This window comes from Beta vulgaris, chromosome 5 (genome assembly GCF_026745355.1).
Source record: "Beta vulgaris subsp. vulgaris cultivar EL10 chromosome 5, EL10.2, whole genome shotgun sequence".
Classification (NCBI taxonomy): domain Eukaryota; kingdom Viridiplantae; phylum Streptophyta; class Magnoliopsida; order Caryophyllales; family Amaranthaceae; genus Beta; species Beta vulgaris.
In genome coordinates this window covers 49,969,666-49,993,818 of record NC_079206.1, presented here as the reverse complement: position 1 = coordinate 49,993,818, position 24,153 = coordinate 49,969,666, and the positions used below count along the sequence as shown (strand labels likewise).

At 36.9% G+C, this 24,153-nt stretch overlaps 1 long non-coding RNA gene across 1 annotated transcript; it reads left to right on the top strand.

The window, feature by feature from the left end:
- The first annotated feature begins 251 nt into the window (after positions 1 to 251).
- Positions 252 to 5,100, top strand: LOC104893904 (uncharacterized). The gene is made up of 4 exons (XR_790163.4): positions 252 to 428; positions 555 to 603; positions 3,506 to 3,569; positions 4,771 to 5,100. It is a non-coding gene; the product is annotated as an uncharacterized LOC104893904 (long non-coding RNA).
- The last annotated feature ends 19,053 nt before the right edge of the window (positions 5,101 to 24,153 follow it).

Genomic DNA, 24,153 nt, shown 5'->3' with positions numbered 1-24,153 from the left:
TAATAAATTGTTGAAAAATATTCGACCACCCCCTTTTATGGAGGGGGGCATGGACTTACATTTGAGAATCACTACAAGAATGAATGGCAATTGCGACCAACCTTAACGACCGTGCGGAAATCTGGTCGTAAAAAGGTACCAATTACGTCGAGTTTTGAAAGCCGTCGTAGATATTAAGGTTATTTTGCAACCAGTCTTAAATTTGGTGGTAAACATTCAAACCTGGTCGTAAAAAGTATGAAATTGTGCGAAAAAACTTGAGCGGGAGCTTTCCCGGTTCCTTAAAAAAATATCATTAGATTGTTCATCCCCAAAAATTAAAAGAACCCTACGCTGTTCCATTGCGGTTCCTTCTGAGCTTCTTCACTCGCGAACTCCTCTGTTCATCCTAATTCCTCCAATTGGTGATCGTTTGTTCAGATTATCTGGTAAGTTTCTCCATCCTTCATGCTATAAAGCCAAAATCAGATGTTCTCTTTTGTTTTTGTTCGCCTAAATTGACGGTCTTCATGTTTTTGTTGTTCTCGAACTGGATTCCTCCCATTGGCGAGAAGAGTGAGGTTTCTTGGACTGGATTCAGGGCATCAATTTCAGGGAAATTAGGTATTATTCTTCCAGTTTCAAGGCATAATTTTGATTTAAATATTTTCATAATCTTGGCTGGTATTATGTTTGTTTAAGATTTTATTAGAATTTGGCTGGTATTATGTTCGTTTGGTTTTATTAGAATTTCATTAAACGAACATAATGTTAAATCATAATGTTAAATCTTAAACTGGAAGAACAATTGTTGAATTTGGCTGGTATTATGTTAGTTTGGTTTGATTTTATTAGAATGTGAGTATGATTAAACGCAAGATGATAATCTGTTAAATCATTTACTCTTCTTCTGTTGCTGATTTTGATGAATCTGTTAAATCATCAAGAGTAATCAGCAGCTTCTGTTAAATCTGCTGATTACCTTTTAACAGATTGTCAAGATCCTTTTGTTAAATCATTTCCAAGCTTCTGTTTACTCTTCTTATGTTACAGATTTTGATGAAGAATTACAAGATATTGCTCCTTCATTGTTAATGATACAGTAAATGACATTTATAATCTAAATTTAAAACAGGCATACGCTAATACAAGCAAAACAAAGTTAAACTTATAAATAAAGGCAATCCGAGTCTGAACTCTGAAATTATTTTCCTTTCAGTTCGTGAACATGTATGCTTGTTTGTCAGTTCATGTCTCATCTCCCTACTACTCCCTGCCCCCAAAGAAAAAGGTGGTCACCTCAAGCAACTGATAAGGGATAAAGATGCAACACATCATTTGATGTTGGGCTTAAATAGAATTAACATAAGAATGACATACCAACGCCAATGTTCTTGTTGGAGAAAAAATAACTTTGTCAAGACTCCCAAATTTGCCTAACATTTTAGAGAGTTCACCTTCGCTTGAACTGAAAGGCAAATTCTTGACTAGTATGACATGGTTGCTTCTCTTGGAACCTTCTAATTTCCTAGAAGCAAAATCTTCCAAGGAAGACACATTCATGCCAGCCTTTGTTAGAGCCTTCTTAGTTTCTGCGATTATTTTAATTTCTCTAAGAGCAATGTGTATATCAACATCATTTTAATTTTTGTTACAAGATTCTTTAATGATGGAACCTAAGTGCAGGGATATTTTAAAAGGGAAGGTGTTTACAAAAGCTACTAAATTATATTTCCATTTGTGTTGTGTCTTTTTTCTAGTTGGCAATATTTAATATCTTATATACCAAGCTATAGAGGGGGTGTGTGTGCAGGGGCTGTAGGAGGGGGGGTGTGCAGGGGATGTAGAGGGGGTGTGTGTGCAGGGGCAGTAGGAGGGTGTGGGTGTGCAGGGGTTGTAGGAAGGGGTTGTAGGAGGGGGTGTGTGTGCAGGGCTGTAGGAGGGGGTGTGTGTGTGCAGGGCTGTAGGAGGGTGTGTGTGTGTGCAGGGGCTGCGGGAAAGGTTAGTTTATATCCAGCTACATCTATAAATTTCAAGCCCGTTTTGTCAAGCAACTGAACATTCAATTATCATGTCAGACTTTCGTGCTGCCAAGTACGCATCTGCACTCATATAATAAAAGGAGTCATGCTACTGAGGATGCTAGATTTGATGTGTTAGATAATAAAAGGAGTTCATGTTACAGAATTATACCTTCACCTACGTTCTTTCATCAGGAACCTATAAATTACAGTCTAAAACTGAAATTCTAAGAGCTAATGTCCTTAATCCATGTTAATCAAAGATCAGAAAATCACTGCTAAATAGTTTTCCAGATTACAACTACAATGACTACACCAAAAGTCTCATATTTACATAGCTTATAAGACATGTGGAATTATCAGCAATAATGCACTTATTATGAACAGATCTACCTGACATAAGTTTCTTTTGATCTCTAACCGACGTGGGACTTACATCGCATTTCTATGCTATACGTTCCTTTCTTGGTTTACGACTAAGATTAGTTGAAGAACAGATATGAATCCATTATTTTTTATTTATATAACTGCTATTGTCTCTCTTTATTATAACATGATATTGGTTAATTTATCATTTAAGGTATCCAATACAATCTTTGCTCCCTACTTCTGGAAAATGTGGTCTCTTGCAGTTCAATTAGTCAAAAAGTATGCCATTGTACGATGAATCATGTATCAGTTTGCTTGTTATGGATCATAGATTGCAGGAGGGTTAGCGAAATAGGTATAGTTGCTATTATGAGAAAGATTTATGATAGTGCAATACAAATCTAATAATTTCAAAGAGCTCTTTGTCATGCGTAAAAGCTGTCATTGGGCTTATTATGCATACAAACTTGAGTTCTTATTAACAAAAGACATGCTTACAAAAACTTGAAGTCTTGAACACCGAAAGTTATATAATTTGACTGCTCTTCTTATACTGTTTTCAGGCATGCTTCTTCTACTGTTCTACATTTTTCTGCTCTTCTTATACTGTTTTCAGGCATGCTCTTCTTATACTGTTTTAGGTGGGATAATATTCTATGAGTAATATGCTTAGTATAGTTCTCCGGGGTTGGGGTGGAGCCACAAAATGATGGCTCGGTAGAAGTATAGAACTTGTGTAGATGTGTTTGTGATTATAATTTCTTGACAGGAGTGCACATCAGTACTAAAAATGTTAAGGTATCATGAGCAATTATAGCAATATAAGGCTGGTTAACATGTTAGAAAAAATTACAACTTAGGGATAGTTCCATCTAGTGTTAAGAGTCATTTCAGTATTCAGATTGGAATGCATAATAATTGTACTCAACAAACACAAAAGAAAACATGCATCCTCATGAAAAAAAAGGCAAAAGAATTCACAATGTTAAAAGTTACAAAAGCAAAAATTACACATATATGATATATATACCAGTGATCTGGATCACGTAGAAACCAATTTCTCATGGAAGACCTATGACTTGTTGGGTTTTAGTATCAGCTTGTTGGTGACTAATTTACTCATTATGTTAATATAGCAGCAAATCAGAGAGAAGGATGAACAAGTTTCCTTGAAGAAGAAGGATAACAGACGATTTCCAGGTTTGTTTTTCTTTTTCAATTAACTAAGCTCCTTCATTCCCATTCCCATAAACCATCATCTTCTAAATCTAAGCTCCTCCATTCCCATTCCCATTCCCCTCTCGTTGTTAGAATGATTGCTTCTGTTGATGAGAAGAAGAAAACATACACTATTTAAAAATCTGAAGAAGCTTTCAGGCCAAGGTATATTAATCTACTTTTTTTTGTGATAAACCTTCTTCCCTACCTCTGGGTACTTACAAATCCAATGTATATGTATTATCACCATACATGTAGTTTCCAAACTAATTGGCTTTGACTGAATGTGAAGTGAATAGGTTCCAGTTCCATGACATGAAATTATACCTGAGTTAGACTTTTGATTTTTGAATGAGAGAGAAAAGGGGAGTTAGTTTAAAAAACATAGGGCCACTAATAGTAATAATGTTGCTTTAATTGACTTTGCTGGTCTAAACTTTGCTTAAACTACATGATATTCGTGCTTTTAGGTTTGGACAGGTTTGTTCCTTTTCTTGCTTGGCTTGCCCATGTCTTTGTCAACCTTGATTACTTCCTTCCATTTCTTTAATCTCCCACTTTAGCTTGGGGGGGATGCCTTTTTCATTTTTTAATAAAATATGAGAGTTGAATCTTTAGTCTCAAATGGCAAAAGGCTTGTGAGAGTTGGGAATCACGAGGCACTACACAGATTGTTGCTTACAGTCCAAGCTGAGAAAAGTAATATGTCAATAGTTAATTTGTTTTATTAGAGTTATGTTCTATGTAAAGGTTAAAGTATACTCACTTTATTGTGGCTGGATAAAACTTGAACATGGTCATTTGTCTCAGCACCAACCTGCCTCTGTGAGCTGTAGTTATCGGATGATAATGCTTTGATCTTGATATTGCTAAATTCCTCCAGGTTCTACATGCTTGCTATACAAAAGTTTCACCCTCGGTAGAGGTGGATAACCCACAACTTGTTGCATGGTCTGAATCAGTTGCTGAATATGGAGGAATAAAATATGGAAGAATTTAGCATTATTCCAAGTCTTTGAAAAAGGGCTCATGCTATTTTATTTAGTTGGAGAAGGCCTCTAGATATTCATTTTCATAGTTTACACTAATTTTTGTTCTCATTGTTTAGTTATACTTCTACTTTGTCTGTTATGTGTTAAAAATTTATACATTGTAATTTATAATTTGTTACCTTTTGTTTTAGGGGCTTAGCAGCGAGGCGACTCGTGATTGGGCAAAACTAATAGTAGCAATGATATGTGGAGGAGATCCTTACGTGAAGCTTGAGTTGGAATGATATGGACTAACATTGCGGGTTATGACATTTTCTACAATGTGGAAGAACTACAATAGTTATGGTTTTTTTTAGCTTGTGAAACTTTTGACATATTCTCTAGACTTTTTTATCGTATTGAACCGTTAGCTAAGATTTTAGATACTTTTGTTATTGGTACTTGTGTTTGGACATCTATGTACTTATGAATTATGTTTTATCACGATATTCGGAGTGAGTGGTATATGGTTTACAGGTAAATATAGTGAATGCAAAGCAAGAATGGTCGCAAAATGTAACAATTTGGTCCGGCAAAAAACGAAACAAATGCATTCGTAAAAAGGTGCTATAGAAATCATATAATAAAAGAACACTGACAAGAATTATGGTCGTAAGATGTGTTGTAAGAAATGCATGAAAAAGAATTGCGACAAGAAATATGGTCGTTAGTGGTGTAATGAAATAATTCCAAGAGTATAATTGCGACCGGAAATTAGTCGTAGTAAGGTCAACAATTACTTTCAAAAAAGAGATTTACGACGAGAAAATCTGGTTGTAAAAAGAATCATTTGAATTTTCAAAAACTCAATTGCGACGGGTAATCTCGTCGTAGATACAAACTTTTTGCGACGAGTTTTTCACCTCGTCGTAAAATATCAATGACGACGGCTCATCCAAACTTGTCGTAATGTTTTTTGCGACGGAGCCTTTTGTGACCGCGGACGACGGTACGGAACTCTCGTCGTAAAAGGCTTTTGCGACGAGAAACTGTTCATTAGCAACAACATTTCCCGTCGTTGATGAGGGTTATTCTTGTAGTGAATTATATTATAATCATAATTTGGCCTCTCCCATGACACATTTTTGGTGCCCTGAGGCTGTAAGCCACCAGCTTCGTCATCGTCGTTGCCCTTTTCGGTTTCACCAACTTCATCTACAAATTTAAGTAAATAAATCTCAGTCATTGTCAATAGTCATAATTACAATCGATTATAGTTAAGTAATAGTTGATTTACATAATTATTACGGGTAAAACAAAATTAATTTAACATAATCATAATTAATTACAGTCATTGATGATTAACATAATCGCAATTATCAGCTTGGTGATAGTTGATTTAAATAATTATTAATTCTAAAACAATATTTATTTAACATAATGAAAATTTATTTATATTAGTCCCTGTCTCTTTACATAATTACATACTAGCCTTATATGCACGCTATGCGTGCGAAATTATTATAGAAGTTAAATCAATTATATAATACATGCATTTGTTTAAGAAATTAAATCATAATAGATTTGATTATTTACAAAGTTCTATTAAGGAAAAAAATATTCATAGTGCAACAAATGTAATTACAAATAAAGTAACTGATGTAGTTAAGTAGCAAAAGAAAGTAATTGATCATTTGAATCTGTGTTTTTTCACTTGTTTAAGTTGTGTTCATGCTACTTGCTTAGATATTTGCACTCCTCCGCCCAATTGACATGCAATATAAATAACTTTATATGAATGTTGTGGATTGAATCCTCATATTGATAGAGGTAAGATCCAAGAAAGAGCTACCTATGCAATCCTCCCTCATTTGTATTCTCCATTTGGATTTCCTACATTCCAAGAAAGAGCTACTTAAGAAAACAACATCAAATTAATAAAAAAAATACAATACTCCCGCATTTGAAATGTTTAAATTATATCAATAAGTGTTTGATTCTCTAAAAGCCTCAGCTATAGGGTGGCATTTACAAATCTGAAGGGTACGGTGTAAATATAAAAATGTGAATAGTTAACAATAAAAGTCTTAGTTACATTATTTCTAACAAAAATTATTCATTGAAAGGTTTTCTCTTTGCTAAAGTGTTATAAACTCATATATAGATGTTAATAATTTTATTCGTAAGGGTTAATAACTTTATTTTTAAAGATTAATATCAAAATTTTCATTATTTTACTTTTAACTTACTTCACCAAATATAGAAAAAATTAGATTGTGAAGTATTACCCACACTTTTGAATAAGGGTTAAAATGACATTTAGTAAGTGAAGAATATTTAAACTAAAATAATGTAAGTGAAGTTAAGTGAATCTAATATGGCCTTAATGCATAGAGAAACTATGTCAGTTGTCGCCTTTGCTGGCTTGTCGTTTTCATATCAGTTATACATAAACCTTACTACAATTTTGCTTTGTTCAAAGTATTTTCGGTCTGTGTCAGAAAAATTATATTAAAATAGATTCAAATACGTTTAGTTCAGCAAAAATTAGGTTCAACATACTTACAAAAGATGTCAACTAAGTTCAAATAAGGGTTAATAAGATCGAATAAATTTAAATAAAATCTAATAAATTTTGATTAAGTATAATTAAATTCAGATAAGCAAAAATAAAATATGTATAACATCCCTATATTAAATCCTACTTTACCAACGTATCAACATTACCACCACCCCACCCTCAATTTCCTCTTTTAATTAACCTCACCCCACCCCTTAATTTCCTACTATTTATTTTTAGCATTTTGTGTTTTCATACTGCACAACATCTAATTCCATCCCCAATTTCTCTTTCTTGAAGACAACCCTCACTACCCCTACCACCACCTGCGCCACTAACGATCCCTTTTTCTTCTTTGGGGTTTCATCATTCGCCACTAAATTAAAGATTCAATCTTTAAGGTATGCTGAATTCACTCACATATATTTACATCAAATGGCTAGTATGGGAAGTAAGAATTACCTTTGACTTTGATTTCCCCTTGATTTTGGGTTTTGCTCCTCTTGATTTTGTTAGCTACGTTGAATTGCATGTACACCAATAAATATAGGATGACAATAATTAGATGAAAAACAAAGAATGATATAAATGTTAATCATTTTAGTGTTGACATTCAATTACAATATGAATTACCTGATTATTGGCCTTTCAAAAGGGAATTCTAGTTGATAATACTGTTGTATTTTTACTTTTTTTTGCAGAGAATATAGGGTAGAAGATGTAGTAAAAACTGTAGGGAAGAAGATAAAGAACTGAAAATAATTATAGGGCGTTGATTAAAAATGGAGATGAAAGATATTAGGAGATGTCAGTTAATCATGTATTATTTATGCCACTTAATAACAGGAAGTTGAGTTAATAATTTTGAATATTACGGTTATCCTTATTTGTTTCCCCCTTTTTTATGTTAATTTTTTTGCCCTTATTTCATTTTTTTTGTTGTAATTAGACTAATTACCTTAATTATTTGAGGGGTATAATAGGGGTTTCTAATATGTGGTTGCAGTTAGAGTTTTCCTATGTAATTAGGGATTGTGTTGGGTAGTTACATTACCTACACGTACTATTTTTTTTTTCTGAGTTTTTTTAAAATTTTTGTTTCTTAGAGGATATGTTGTAATTTGGAGAGATTAGTGAGGGTAAAATGGGTGTTTTGAAATTTTGGTGTCCTACCCCTCTTCCCATATAGAATAGAGATAACTACCACTAGTGGAAAAATAAAGAAGGGTTGTGCTAAAAAAGGCCCTTAGGGCTGCGCTTTTTGACAGCAGCCCTTTCAATAGCAGCCCTTCACTTTTTAAGTAGGACTGTGCTTGAAAAGCACAGCCCTTCACAACGAAGGGCTGCATTTTTACCTAAAAACGCAGCCCTTCTACAAGTGAAGGGCTGCGCTTTTTACCTAAAAACGCAGCCCTTCTACAGTGAAGGGTTGCGTTTTTAGGTAAAAAGCGCAACCCTTTTAGACAAAAAAAAACAAAAAAATTGAAATAATATATAATTTGATAAAGCAGCAGCAACAACCAAAGGCGTGATGAATATCATAACAACCAAAATAATGTAATATACAACTGAAATTAAATAACAGATATAACAAAACAATAATTATTCCAGAAATGTTAGTGTTGAAATGAAAAAAAAAACGAACGGAAATAGAAGAAAAAGGAACGAAAATAAAAACAGAAATTAACAAAAATGAATAAAAAATGAAATAAATAACCCTAAAATTATAAATCTGAAAATGAACTAATCTAAACATCAACGAAAATGAAAAAAATAACCCTAAAAAAATAAACTAATCTGAAAATGAACAAAAAATGAAAAAAAACCCTAAAATTATAGATCTGAAGTTGAAATCTCTAGCAAGACCACCGCCAAACTCGTCGGAGGCGACGAACAAAGGACGAATATTGCGTCTCTTCGTGCTCACCGGAAATAAGCCTTAGACGCTCACCGGAAGTTCGAATATTGTCGTTTCAGCAGTTGCAGGCATCCTTGGCTCCCGACGAGGCGGCGACTTCAGGACTTTCACGGCAGGAGTAAAGAACGCCGTGAAACACCTAGTCACTTTCTGATGAATGAGGAGACGATAGAGTTTGAGATTGTGAGAGACGAGAGAGATTGAGAGAATGAGGAGAATGAGGGAGGGTTTAGAGAATTTCTGATGAAGAAGAACGCCGTTGTGAGAGATGAGAGAGAGAATGAGATTTTGTGAGAGACGAGCGAGAGAGATTGAAGGGAGGAGAGAGAGGCAGGCGAATGTGAGCGAGGAGAGAGAGAATGAGAGTGTGAGAGACGAGAGAGACTCAGAGAATAAACCCTAACGCTTCTTTTAAAAAAAAAAGCCCATGAAGGGTTTCGCTTGTCCCAAAAAAACGCAGCCCTTCATTTAAAAGGGCTGCGTTTGACTAAAAAGCACAAACCTACTTAGTCAGAAGGGCTGCGCCTTTTTAACAAGCGCAACCCTTCACTTAGTAGGGCTGCGCTTGTAGAAAAAGCGCAACCCTTCTGAATGTAAGAAGGGCTGCGCTTTTCTTCAAAAGCGCAGCCCTTCTGTTATGTAGGGTTGTGCTTTTCTACAAAAGCGCAGCCCTTCATGCGCAGCCCTTTCTTTTTTTCCCCTAGTGTACTTAAGTGATAGTTGATTTACATAATTATTATACATAATTATTGTTGCTAAAACAACATTAATTTCACACAATTATGATTAATTATCTATTTACATAATCACAAATAACTAGCTAAATGATAGGCTATTTACATAATTATTATTGCTAAAATAACATTGATATAACATAATCATGATTAATTATCTTAGTCATTATCTATTTATATAATCACAAATAACTAGCTAAGTTATAGTTGATTTACATAATTATTACACATAATTATTATTGCTAAATCAACGTTAATTTAGCATAATCATGATTAATTATCTTGGTCATTGTGTGTCAATATAATCACAAGTTAGTAGCTAATTGATAATTTATTTACATGATTTTTAAGCATTAACCTGTTTGTTGCATGTTTGATGTTGGTTGTTGTCGGTTTGGTGGCTGCACAAATTTTTCTGCTTCATATAACAACTTTGTTCAGATTCTTCAATGAAACTACTATTGTCGATGGACGGTGAATTTGAAGAACCATCGCTACGACCACTTGAACCACCACTCTTACCACTTCTAGTTATTTTTTAAAAAAATTTAGGCAGTTTTTTTTTGAAGATGAAAGTATTACAAGAATATGATATTATTAAAACAAATAATTAAAGTAATAAAGTAGTAGAACAATACATTAAGAATTAAAAGTTTGTGAAGTAGACAATAGAAAGTCAAACAAGGTTCATGGTAGTTCATGCAGTTCATCACACGGTTTAGGCACGGTTAGCAAACTGTTCAAGGAGGTTCACGCACGGTTCATGGGAAGAGTCCATCCTCTTTTAGCAAGCGGTCTAACCCATAGTTTTTTTTTTTTTTTGCTTTTCACGGTCCGATTTACCGGTTGGATCGTGCCAGTTTTGTCAAATAACAAATAAACCTGGTTTCCTATAATGCCTATGGGGATGCGTGCTACTTAATGGATGGAGAAGATGCGTAAGCTCTTGGTTATCCTATATTGGAAGTTGAAGAAAACAAATCCTTTAATTTTTTATATAGAGGTGGACACCTCAGCCTAGTAGAGGCCTTTTGGGTAGGACTTCGTTCCTGCACCAAAGCAAATCCTTGCGGGCTAAGACCCAAAGGGGACAATATCTACTAGTCGGTTCCTGAACACCTACGGGTGTTACAGATGGTATCAGAGTCACGGTCCATTCCGGTGTCTTGTAGTGCGTATGGGGACACAAACTCCTTAAAGGAGGGGAGAAGGTGCCTAAGATCTTGGCTATCCCACATCGAAGTTAAGGCGAATCAAGCCTTATTTATATAAGGGTGTACATCTCAACCTAGTAGAGGCATTTTGGGTAGTAATACGGTCTTGCACAAAAGCAAAACCTTGCGGGCTAGGGCCCAAAGAGAACAATAACTACTAGTGGGCCCATGGAGTGTTACAGACGGTATCAGAGCCAAGGCGCATTCTGGTATCTTGTATTGCCTACAGGGACTCAAGATTTGGTATGGCCGTATGGTAATGTGAAGAGAAGGAGAGAAATCATTATTTAAGTTTTTTCGATGCTAATTTTTTCTTAATGTATTCTAATAATTTAATCATCCACTTGTTATTTGTTTGTATATGGCTGATATGTCTATTTTATATAGAGTATTTACCCCCGTTCCTCATGAATTATTGGTCTTAATTGCGCTCTTCGGAGCCATTTTTAGTACTAATGTGCTCCTTGTAGTGTGTTTGTAGTCTCAGGTTGATTATTGTAGGAATTAGCATGTTTTGGTGCATTTTCTATTCTTTTATACTACTACAAGAGATGATGTATTTTTGAGAGCACGATCATTTCGCATGAGTTGGATTCTATGGTTCAAGAGCTTCCCAAGGAGTGGTCATTTGCTTAATCCCGACAAATAACACAGAAGTTGTGATACTTTGAAGATTGGATTTTGAGCGTCAAAGAGCTGATGACCGCCCGACCGGGTGACATTCGCCCGGGTTGGTCGGGCGACTTGACTTAGCCATATTTTGAGATTGAAAGAAGAGAGCAAATTTACTTGCGGGCCTGACCGGGCGAAATCCGCCCAGGTTTGTCGGGCAAGACGAGAGCACAAGAAACGAGGAGCTGGAATCCGCCCGGTTGGGCGTGACGAAGCGATTAGAAGACCTGATGACCGCCCGGGTAGGTCGGGCGGGCTCTTTTAAGGTGTTTTTAAGCGCGTGTTACACTAGTTTTTGACTTTAATATAAATACTTATCCTTTTAGGATTGAAAGACCACATTTTTTATTATAGTTTGAGCTTTTAGTTTTCTTAGCACTCTTTAATTACTTAAGAACCCTAACATTACTTTTTCTCATTTTTATATTGAAATTTCAATAGAAGCGTTGATTTTACAAGATTGATTATAGAATTGGTATTCCTTCTTTTCTCTTATTATTCTTATTTAGCTCTTGATTATTTATTCATCATGTTTACTTGTTTCATCATGAGTATGTTTGCTTTAATTATGATTGAGTAGTCTATTTCTTGGATTAAGGGGATCCATGATCATTTATGAAGGGATGTTTATAAAGTATTGATGCTTGATGATGTATGTTGATTCCTATTGAATGTATTATCATTATCTCTATTCAATCTAATTTGGCCAGATTTGATTGTATGTTCTAGTATTGCAATATTAGATTGTGCGCCAAGAGATATAAACTTGATATCAAGCAAGGCTAGTTTCAATAGGTAGATTTGGTATTAATAAGAGCATGTTAATATCATTCTATGGTTGATTTCGATTCGAGAGAACAAACCAACTTGTTTAACTGCGTTATTGATTATTGATTACTGTGTTTGATCTTGGAATATTGTTAATTGGCGAACCCATACCCTAGACTCTTTATTATTGATACTCTTGATATAGCTATAGTTTGGTTTAGCATAATCACCAACAACACTCGTTCCCTGTAATTTAACGCCGTTGCCGGGGACTAACTATTTTGTTCCATTTTCTTTAATTGTTTTAGAGTCTAGATTATATATTCTCGTCTTAGAGAACACTTGTTCTTTAGGACAAAATCTCTTAACTGTTTGTTCTTTAGTTCATCTATGCGCAGGAGCTTAAGTTTGGGTGGTCTCCCATTTGATCCTGAAATTGAAAGATCCTTTCATAGATAAGACAAAGATGTGGTATAATGGGATTAATTGCACCACTCTTGGGATCACAGACTGGAATACCTTGGTCTTAGCTTTCTACAGGAAGTACTACCCTCCAGAGAAGACTGCTAGGTTGCGTAGTCAGATCACAAAGTTCACCCAAGGTTAAAGGGGTATTATATATGGCAATAACAACGTAACTCTAATCTATGAAGGTTATATTTATATATGACCTTTGTCATTCTTATGAGTAAAAGAGGAAAAGAAAATTCAGTTTTTCATATTCCTAACTTCTTTCTTGGCTTGAAAGAAACCTTGCTATTTTCTCTCTAGTGTTCTTCACAAACTACAAACACAAAATTCTTGTTGATTCACATAGAAGATCATCTTGTGAATTATTAACTCCATTCTATCTCATTAGTTATTTCGTGGTAACCCGGTGATCCTGGAGGGGCGAAATTAAACTAATAGGAAAACATAGTTTCTGTGCCTTAGAGTGGTATATCCGGTTTCCTTGTTTGATCACACTTCTATTAGTTTAATTTCTTTTTTTTCGGATATGGCTCAATCACTCAAGGACATGACTATGAACTTCCAAAAGTTAGACAAGTTTGAGGGGGTGGGTTATCGGAGATGGCAAAAGAAGATGCACTTCTTGTTGAAAACTTTGAATGTGGTGTATGTTCTTTCAACACCCATGCCACCATTCCCGAAAGATGGAGAGGAAGAGTCTGTGAAGACTACAAGGAAGAGAACAAAGTGAGAGAATGATGACTACATTTGTCGGGGTCACATCTTCAACTCTCTTACCGACACTTTGTTCGATCTTAACCAAAATGTGGAGGGTGCAAAGGAACTTTGGGATGCTCTTGAGGCTAAGTATATTTCGGAAGATGCTTCAAGTAAGAAATTTCTTGTTAGTAATTTTAATTCATTTAAAATGACTAATGATCGGCCTATTATGAGCAATTCATGAGTTCATCATTTTTAACCAAATAAGATCACATGGTATGGTGATGGATGAGGCAATTGCGGTTGCCTCATCATCGATAAATTACCAACATCTTGGAAAGACACTAAACATTCTTGAAACATAAGGAAGATATGTCCATGGAGAAATGGAACTCATCTTCGTATTGAAGAGGGATCCGGGATCAAGATGGGGTTAAGGATACTACTCCTAGTATTCCTAAGTCTACCGTGAATTTGGTAGAGGTTGGTGGGTCTAGTAAGAAAAAGAAATCCAACAACAACAACAATCTAAAACAATGTTGCAAACAAGAAGAGGAAGACCCTCCTTGTTGGTATGCAATGGTCCTCATCTAAGAGGGATTGTCCTTCTAAAACAAGAAGAAGACAAAGAAGAACAACCTAGTGTTGTTCAAAACCAAGGTAAAATGCACATGTAAATGTAATTGAAGAAATGCATTTTGTTGCTATGATTTCTGAAATTATGTTTGTGCAGGTTGATGATTCTTGGTGGATAGATTCGGGAGCCTCTAGACATGTGTGCAATAATAAGCACTTCTTCAAGTCTTTGAAAGATTTGGATGATGGTCCAATCTTGTATATGGGGAATGATTCTACGGTAAAGGCTAAGGCATAGGCCAAGTAGAATTTTGTTAACCTCGGGAAAGACTTTAACTCTCCGGGATGTTGTTATGTACCGAAGTTAGGAAGAATCTTGTGTCAGGGGTCTTTGAATAAGATTTTTTTAAAGTTGTTTTTGAGTCGGATAAATTTTTATTTCCAAGGGTGGTATTTTTGTTGGACAAGGTTTTTTGTAATGGAATGTTTAAATTTAGTATTGATAATAAATTGTACTAGTTCTATTTACATGCTTGATGTTTCTTCTCTATGGCACAATCGTTTATGTCATGTGAATTATCGTAGATTATATGACATGTCTAAAATGGGTTAATACCCCCTTTCGATTTAAAGTTAGAGAAGTGTAAACTTGCGCTAAATAAAATTACAAAAAATCCTTATCCTAGTGTGACTAGACAAACGGTATTGCTTGAATTGGTGCATAGTGACTTGTGTGACTTTCATAGTTCACCTTCTTTGGAAATAAAAATATTGTTGTAACTTTTATTGATGATTTTTCAAGGTTTTGTTACATATATTTATTATTTACTAAAGATGAAGCACTAGAAAAGTTTAAGACCTTTAAAACGAAGTGGAACTCCAACTTAATCAAAAATTAAAAGACTTCGAACGGATAGGGGTGGTGAATATTAATCCAAGTTATTTTAGTTCCATTGGTGTAATTCATGAAACAACCGCCCCTACTCACCTCAAAGTAATGGTATAGCGGAAAGGAAAAATAGGGTCCTAAAAGAAATGGTTAACACCATGCTTTCTAATTCGGGTCTTAATGACGGTTTTTGGGGTGATGCAATTTTAACTGCATGTTACATTTTAAATCGAGTTCCTAATAAAAGGAATAAGACTACCCCTTATGAACTTTGGTGTAATAAAAGCCTAATCTCAATTACCTTAAGGTATGGGGTTGTAGGGCAATTGTCAAATTGACGGAACCTAAAAGGAAAACTTTAGGTGAAAAAGGAATTGATTGCATTTTTATAGGCTATGCGGTACATAGCAAAGCCTATAGGTTTTATGTCATTGAGCCCAATGACTTTGTCTCTATTCACTCCGTGATAGAGTCAAGGGATGCAATATTTGATGAGACTAGATTCTCATCGATTCCAAGACCAAAGGACATGATACCTAGTACTAGTTCCAATGTTGTAGATGACATAATGATCATGATACTACAACACCGGAAATTAGGAAAAGTAAAAGAATTAGAAAAGAGAAATCTTTTGGACCGGATTTTCAACTATATTTAGTTGAAGGGTCAAGGGAGTCAATTTCGACTCAAATTTCATATTGTTACAATATGGAGGAGGATCCTAGGACCTTTGATGAGGCTATGAAGTCTCATGATTCTGCTTTCTGGAAAAGGCAGTGAATGATGAAATGGATTCTATAATGGGTAATCACACTTGGATTTTAGCTAATTTACCTCCCGGTTGCAAACCCCTAGGTTGTAAATGGATTTTTGTAAGGAAAAAGAAAATCGATGGAACCATACTAAAACATAAGGCCCGGTTAGTGGTCCAAGGTTTTAGGCAAAGATATGGTATCGATTACTTTGATACTTATGCTCCAGTAGCTAGAATAGCTACCATTAGAATTGGCTGCGATTCATGGTCTAGTAATTCACCAAATGGATGTAAAAACTGCTTTTCTTAATGGTGAATTGGAGGAGGAAGTGTACATGAATCAACCTGAAGGGTTTGTGGTCAAAGGTCAAGAAACTAAAGTTTGAAATGACTTAGATCTTTGTATGGTCTTAAACAAGCACCTAAGCAATGGCATCAAAAATTTGATGAAGTTGTGTTGTCTAGTGGGTTCAAAATAAATCAGTCCGATAAGTGTGTATATAGCAAATTTGATAATAACGGTAAAGGAGTTATAATTTGCTTATATGTTGATGATATGCTTATTTTTGGGACTGATTTGGAACAAGTGGAAAAGACCAAAGTCTTTCTCTCTTCTAGCTTCTCCATGAAAGATTTGGGTGAAGCGGATGTTATTCTAGGTATTAGAATAATAAGAGGGAAAGGGTCGTTTTCTTTATCACAATCTCATTATATTGAGAAAGTGGTCAAGAGGTATAATGAGTCAAATTCGACTCATTTTGCTACTCCTATGGATCCTAGTATTCACTTGGTTCCGAGTAGTGGTACTCCAATTTCACAATTGGAGTATGCAAGCTTAATTGGAAGCTTGATGTATGCTATGACTAGCACTCGGCCGGATATAGCTTTTGCTATTGGCAAGCTCAGTAGGTATACTAGTAATCCTAGTATGTTGCATTGGCAAGCATTGAGAAGGGTGCTAAGATATTTGAATAAAACCTTGAATTATGTCATAACTTACACTAGTGGAAAAAACCTTATATGTCACTTTGTATCAAATGCAGTTTTTGTAAAACCACATCCGAAAATGAATCCAAAACTTGGTGGGAAATTTGGCAAAGATAAGCGGATGCGGTCCAAAAAAAAACGCATCCGAAAATCAGTTTATTGAATCCTTTCCCTCCCACCAAAAATCCCGCTTCCAAACACAAAATCCTTTGACCCTCAAACAAAACTCACCCAACTGCGACTACCACTACCACTGCGACTGCCCACACCGGCGACTTGTGCACCACCACCAACGCTGGCGACTGCCCCAGCTTCACACCTCAGTCTTGCACACCACCACCAACGCCGGCGACTTGCACCTAGTGGGCTTTCATCACTGCTGCCCTAGTTTCGCGCCACCAATGCTTCTCCCTAGCTTTGTTCCTCCTTCTCCCCTCCCTAAACAACTACATTATCACCTTTTACTAGCTAGATAACTAAATTTCGTAACTTTTATTGTAATTCATTGTAATTTTATGAATAATTGTTAGTGAAATTATGATGTATAATAGTTTAAGGGTTTAAATTTTATTCATTTGAGTTAATTTAATTTTAATTGGAGTACTTAGTTTGATTAAGTAGGATGAGTATGATTGTTATTTTTGTAACATAGTTTAGTTTAGTTTTGTAATTTTACTAATTTGAACTTTAAACTTTGTTGTTGATTATTTAAGCTAGCTAGTGACGGAGTGCTAGTGACGGACTGTTGAGTTCCATTTCCCTATTTACAACCTTGATATTGGTATGTTATCGCTCATAATTAACTTTCTTTAATTTCATATTAGTAAATTGGTTTATATGTGTAAATTGGTTTATATGTGCAAATATGTATATATGTATAGTTGAATTAAGATTAGATGTAAAATGCTTTGTTGTTCAAAAAGCTATGTATATATGCATCATCATGTCATATGCCTAGATACCCGTTCGAGACTTACTCATTAGGAGTAAGTCTTGAATAGTCCCCAGTTTGAGATTGTTCTTAGATGTTTAATCTCACTTAGGTAGTGAATGTATATCTTTATTTCGATTCTATAGAGGAAAATCTTGGCTCGTTGTTTCCCTACTTTTGTTCTCTGGGTACATATGTAGATATAAGTAACTATATATCTACATCGTGTACTTGGAGAACTGTAGGGAAATACTGCCGGATTTTCCGTAGAATCGAAAAGAAGAAATACATTCACTAGTGAGAATAGACATCTAAGGATGGGTTAGGTTGGAGTGATAAGGACCCTTGGAAAGCATGCCTAATTTCATTAAATGTATATCGTTCATATATAAACTCTAATCATGTAATTAAGTTTGTTATTAACATGAGGTACTTGTTGCTTGTGTGTAATTAGAGGTCTGATTGAAATGAATCGTGAATGGATGTATGGTAGTCGTGAAACGAGTGAATTTGTGGATGGGGTATTTGAATTTTGTGATGCTGCATTAAGTCATCAGGCTGCAACGAGAACTGAGGGGTTTTATTGTCCTTGTGTTGATTGTGGCAATGTGGGGATGGTTGGTAACATTGGGTCGCTGAGGGAGCATATCTTTAATCGTGGGTTTAGGCAAGACTACTATGTATGGGTTTGGCACGGTGAGGAGGGTATATATGATGGTGGGAATGCTGTTGTTAACGATGTGCATGAAAGAGGTGAATTTGATGTCATTGAGAATGACAAGAACCTCGAGGACGAATATGAGAATATCGAGGATGATGATGATGATGATGAGGACCATATCAAGGAGATGATGGAGGGGGTGGATGATCATGCTGGGAAACGACCTCGTATTTTTGAGTGCATGGCCGAGGCGTCTCGGAAACCGTTGTATCCCGGTTGTACGAGGTACGCCAAGCTGACGGTCGTGATAACACTCTTTGACATCAAGACGAAAGCCGATATAAGTGACTCAACTTTCACTTCCTTGTTGCAAGCATTTGGTGAAATGTTGCCGGACGACCATGAACTACCCAAGTCGAACTACTATGCGAAGAAACTGATGTGTCCCTTCGGTTTGGAGTACTAGAGGATACATGCTTGTCCAAACGATTGTGTGCTATATCGAAATGAATATGCGAATATGGATGAGTGTCCTCGATGTGGGAAGTCGCATTATAGGCGCGCAAGGGTTGGTGATAAGAAAGGGCCTCCAGCAAAGGTAATGTTGTATCTTCCGATTATACAACGATTCAACCGCATGTTTTCAATCAAGAAAGATGCTAAGAACTTGAGGTGGCATGCAGAAAGAAGGAAAGGGATGGTTTTCTCAAACATCCTGCTGATGCTCCTGAGTGGAAAGGTATTAATCGTCTGCATAAGACCTTTGGTGTCGAGGATAGAAATTTGAGGCTTGACCTCTATACGGATGGGATGAACCCATTTGGCAATCTTAGTTCTCAACATAGTACATGGCCGGTTCTTCTAGTTATATGCAACTTGCCTCCTTGGTTGTGCATGAAATGCAAGTACATCATGTTGTCGATTCTTTTTTCAGGGCCGAAACAGCCTGGAAACGACATAGATGTCTACCTCTAACCACTTGATGATTTGAGAAAAATGTGGGATGAAGGAGTTTCTGTGTATGATGCACATGCTAATGAGGTTTTCACATTGTGTGCCATGCTTTTATACACTCTTAATGACTTTCCTGCTTATGGGAACTTATCCGGGTACAAGAACAAAGGGAAGAAAGCATTCCCGATTTGCATCGACGACACAAAATCTAAATACATTTCTACTTGTCACAAAGAAGTTTATATGCGGACCCGAACGTTCCTTCGACTTGATCATCCTTATCGTAATAATAAGAAGGCATTCGATGGAACAATTGAGGAAGGGGTTGCTCGTAGGCCATTGACTGATGTTGAGGTTTTTGATCAGGTCAAGGGTATTGAAACGATATTCGGCAAAGGAGTGGGTGATGGTGGTAAGGGACTTTGGAAAAAGGAGTCTATTATGTGAAAACTTCCATATTGGAAGGATCTAGAGGTTAGACATTGTCTCGATGTTATGCACATAGAGAAAAATGTATGTGACGCAATTTTGGGGACACTTATGAATATTTCACATAAGACAAAGGATAGCAACGAAGTGCGACTGTACCTGGGAAATGAGAGGCTTCGACCAGAGCTATGGGATCAAAAGAGGGACACTAAGAAAAGAAAGAAAAAAGAGAAAGTGTCTGGCAAAGGAAAAGGAAAGGGAAAAAAGGAGGAAATTCAAGAAGGGTCCGCTGATGATAGGAAGTATTTGCCTCCGGCTTACTACACTCTATCTAGAGCTGAGAAACGGCCTTTTTGCGAGTCTCTGTACAACATTAAGGCTCCATCAGGGTACTCATCGAACATGAAAAGATTTGTTACCTTAGACGGTGAGTTGAAGCTATCGAGTATGAAGTCTCACGATTGTCATGTAATGATGCAAGTATTCTTACCGATTGCAATACGAGGGATATTGCCGAAACACATGAGACATACCATAATAGAGTTGTGTTCTTTTTTCAATATTATATGTAGTAAAATGTTACAACCGTCGAAGCTTGATGCTCTCCAGGTTGGCGTGATAGAGACTTTGTGCAAGTTTGAGATGTATTTCCCACCTGCTTTCTTCGACATTATGGTACATTTGGTTGTACATCTAGTACGAGAGATTAAGCTATGTGGTCCGGTGTTTTTGAGGTGATGCTATCCATTTGAGAGACATATGGGCTCTTTGAAAGATAAAGTAAGGAATGCAGCGCAACCAGAAGGAAGTATTTTTCAGGGGATTGTGAGTGAAGAGGTCCGTAATTTTGTGGCCGAGTTCTTAAGTAATGTTGATCCTATTGGACTTCCTACATCTCAACACGAGGGCAGACTCGAGGGTAAAGGTACACTTGGCTCCAAAATTATTGTACTTCCTGTTGAAATGCGGATACAAGCACACTTATTTGTATTGCAGCATATGGTACAGGTCCATCCTTACTTGGATGAACATATGGAGGAGTTGCGTGGTCGGAATCCAGGAAAAGGGGCTAGAGCATTGATGCAGTTGCATAATAAGATGTTTATTGATCGGTTTCATAACCGGTTAATGCGTAAAGTAGATTCCACTGTTTCAGAAACTCTTAAGTGGCTAGCATTTGGTCCTTGAGAAGCTGTGCACTCTTATTAGGGTTATGATGTTAATGGATATACGTTTTGGACAGATCGTCAAGATGAAAAATCGAGATCTTTGCAGAATAGTGGCGTTTCAGTAGAGGCACCATCTACACAGTATGCAAGTGTCAAAGACAAGTCTCCTATTGATGCTACATTGATATATTATGGGCGGGTTCAAGATATTTGGGAGCTTGACTACTCTGGTTTCACGATCTGCTTATTCCGATGCAAGTAGGTTGATTATCACCGGCGCTACATAAGAAGAGATGACCCTTGTGAATTTACTCTTGTAGACCTAGGTCGGTTGCGTGAAAGTGAAGAGCCATTCGTGCTTGCATCATAAGTTAAGCAAGTATTCTATGTAACTTACCCTTCTGATAACAAGTGGTTAATTGTTGTCCCGGGAAAAAGAAGTATACTTGGAGTTGGTGATGTTGAGGATGAGGAGGAGTATGATGCTTTTGAAGACACCCCGCCTTTCACCATTCCCGACGCCGATGTCACTAATGTGGAGTTAGCGACAAATTACATGCGTGCAAATCGTGGGAAAGGGATAATGGTTGAAACTTCATAGGAAGGTGGCAAAAGGCTCGACTTCTCAATTTCAAATTTCGAATTTTGGTTTTTCAAGGTCACTTGACTTAATTTCTCACTTTTAGTTTCATGTAATGTCATGTTTAGTTCTTATTAATATCTATATATGTATTGCAATCAACTAAACTAGCTTCACATATACTGAAACCCACTTTGGGTAAGTGAATGTCATTTTGGGCCGATTTCGGCTTTTCAAGATCAAATTCTTTAATTTATCGCTTTTAGCAGCATGTAATGTCATGTTTAGTTCTTATTAGTATCTATATATGTATTGCAATCAACTAAACTAGCTTCACATGTATTGAAACCCACTTTGGGTAAGTGAATGTCATTTTGGGCCGATTTAGGCTTTCAAGATCAAATTCTTTAATTTATCGCTTTTAGTTTCATGTAATGTCATGTTTATTCTTATTAGTATCTATATCACCATTAGAGTTACATAAAGTTAGGTTACATGACGGAAGAAACCATTTTGGGTAGGTGAATGTCGTTTATGGCATAAATAAAGTTGGGTTACATGATGGAAGAAACCATTTTGGGGGAGGCAGTGAAGGGGTGTGTGCAAGTGCGGGGGGGAGTGTGCAGTGAGGGGGGCAGTGGCCAGGGCTGGGGGTGCATGCAGTGAGGGGAGGCAGTGCAGGGGGGAGTGTGTGCAGGGAGGGGGTGTGTGCAGGTGGGGAGTGGCAGGAAGGCAGGTGGCAGGGAGGGAGTATGTGCAGGTGGTAGGGTGTGTGTGCAGTGGCCAAGGCAGGGAGGGGGCGGGGAGGCAGTAAGGGGGGGCAGTGGCCAGGGCAGGGAGGTGTGTGCAGTGAGGGGGAGGCAGTGCAGGGGGAGTGTGCAGAGGGAGGAGGTGTGTGCAGGTGGGGAGTGGCAGGGAGGCAGGTGGTAGGGAAGGGGTATGTGCAGGTGGCAGGGGGTGTGTGCAGTGGCCAAGGTAGGGAAAGGGTGGGGAGGCAGTGCAGGCGGGGGACGCAGTGAGGGGGTGTGTGCAGTGGGGGGGGACTAGTAGAAAAAGGACAATTTGCGTCCCTCCAAGTGCGCCGCACTACAACGGAAATGACGCAAAAAGTGAATTTGCGTCGCATGGGAGCTAGAGTGCGACGCAAAACAACTGCTCACAACCAGCAGATAAGAGCCATATGCGTCGGATCCAGATGATGTACGACGCATATCGCTCATGTGCGTCGGACCCCGAGTCCCATCCGACGCACATTGTTGACAGCTATCTGCGTTGCACGTCATTGAGGTGCGTTGCCAATTATTAATTTGCATCGGACCCCAAGCCCATGAGACGAACGTAATTTGGGCCGCCCTAACAAATATCCCTCTTAACCTAAAATTTAAAATCCCCATCTCCCATCAGTACTCAGCTGCGTCTTCCTCTCTCCCTATCTCTCTCTCTTTCCCTCTCTCTCTCTTTCACTCGTCAAAATTCATCATCTCAGGCAAAACTTCAAGTTCGTTCGTTTCACTGGGATCCTGTTTGACAAAACTTCAAATTCGAAACTCATCATCTCAGGCAAAACTTTTTTTTGACAAAACATCTTCACGTTCAATTCAGGTGGATCAAACAATTGGGTTGGCTACTTGCTGTGTTCCAAAGCGTATTGATTATTGCTTCTCGCAAATATTATACAGTGGATGTTGTTGTTGCGTGGTATGAATAATGGTTTTTTATTAATAATCATCACAATCCTGTTTCTATTAGAAAATTCTGTAGTAATGTAATTAGAAACTAATGTTTGCTTGCAGGTATACGGTCAATCTGGTTGTTTTCTTTGTTGACAAGAACCTTCCTGGTAAGTGCTGATCCATGAACTCGGGTCTACTTGAAACATTTACTTGTTTTTTCTCTTGCGTCATTTGTTAAGTACTTGGGTTGTTATGGTATTGCAGAAATTCCTGACCGGTCAAGTGTCGGTGCATCTCTCTTGCTAGCCGTGAGCAACAAAGATAAGGATAGCTGGAACAAGGAGGAAAACCGCAAGCTCTTGAATGGGAACTCTGTGGAACCCATGGATAGAGTATGCCGATCCTTTCAATCTCAGGCAAAGACAGTTTTTCTTCGTTTATTCGTTTCATTTCGTGTTTTGCATGTGATTCATGGATTTCAATTCAGATCTAAGTTCTATGGAATTGAGTTTTATTATCTGTTTTAATATCATTTCATTTTTTTTATATCTGATTTTTTTGCTTATTTTTATGACATTTATCCTAGTCTAGGGTTTATTTTTCAGATCTAGGATTTTCTTTCAAATTTTCAGTTCTGAAATTCCTTTTCTCGTTTTAAGATCTGAAATTTTCAGTAAAAGGATGGCATTTTCCTAGTCCGATGAAGGTTGAATTTTGGTTCTTCTCGAAGTCTTTTCTCCACTATAGTTGCGTTTGAGGTGAAGATCTGGATTTGCAGCGCCATCTGAAATTTCGACTGTAGTTTCTATGAAGATTACATGAAATTATCTCTTTTTCTTTATTTTCTGTAATTCTGTAATCTTCTCTATTTTTCTGTAATTTTATTTAATTGACTTTCTGTGATTTATGTATTCTTTTTTACGTAATTATCTCTTTTTCTTCATTTTCTATAATTT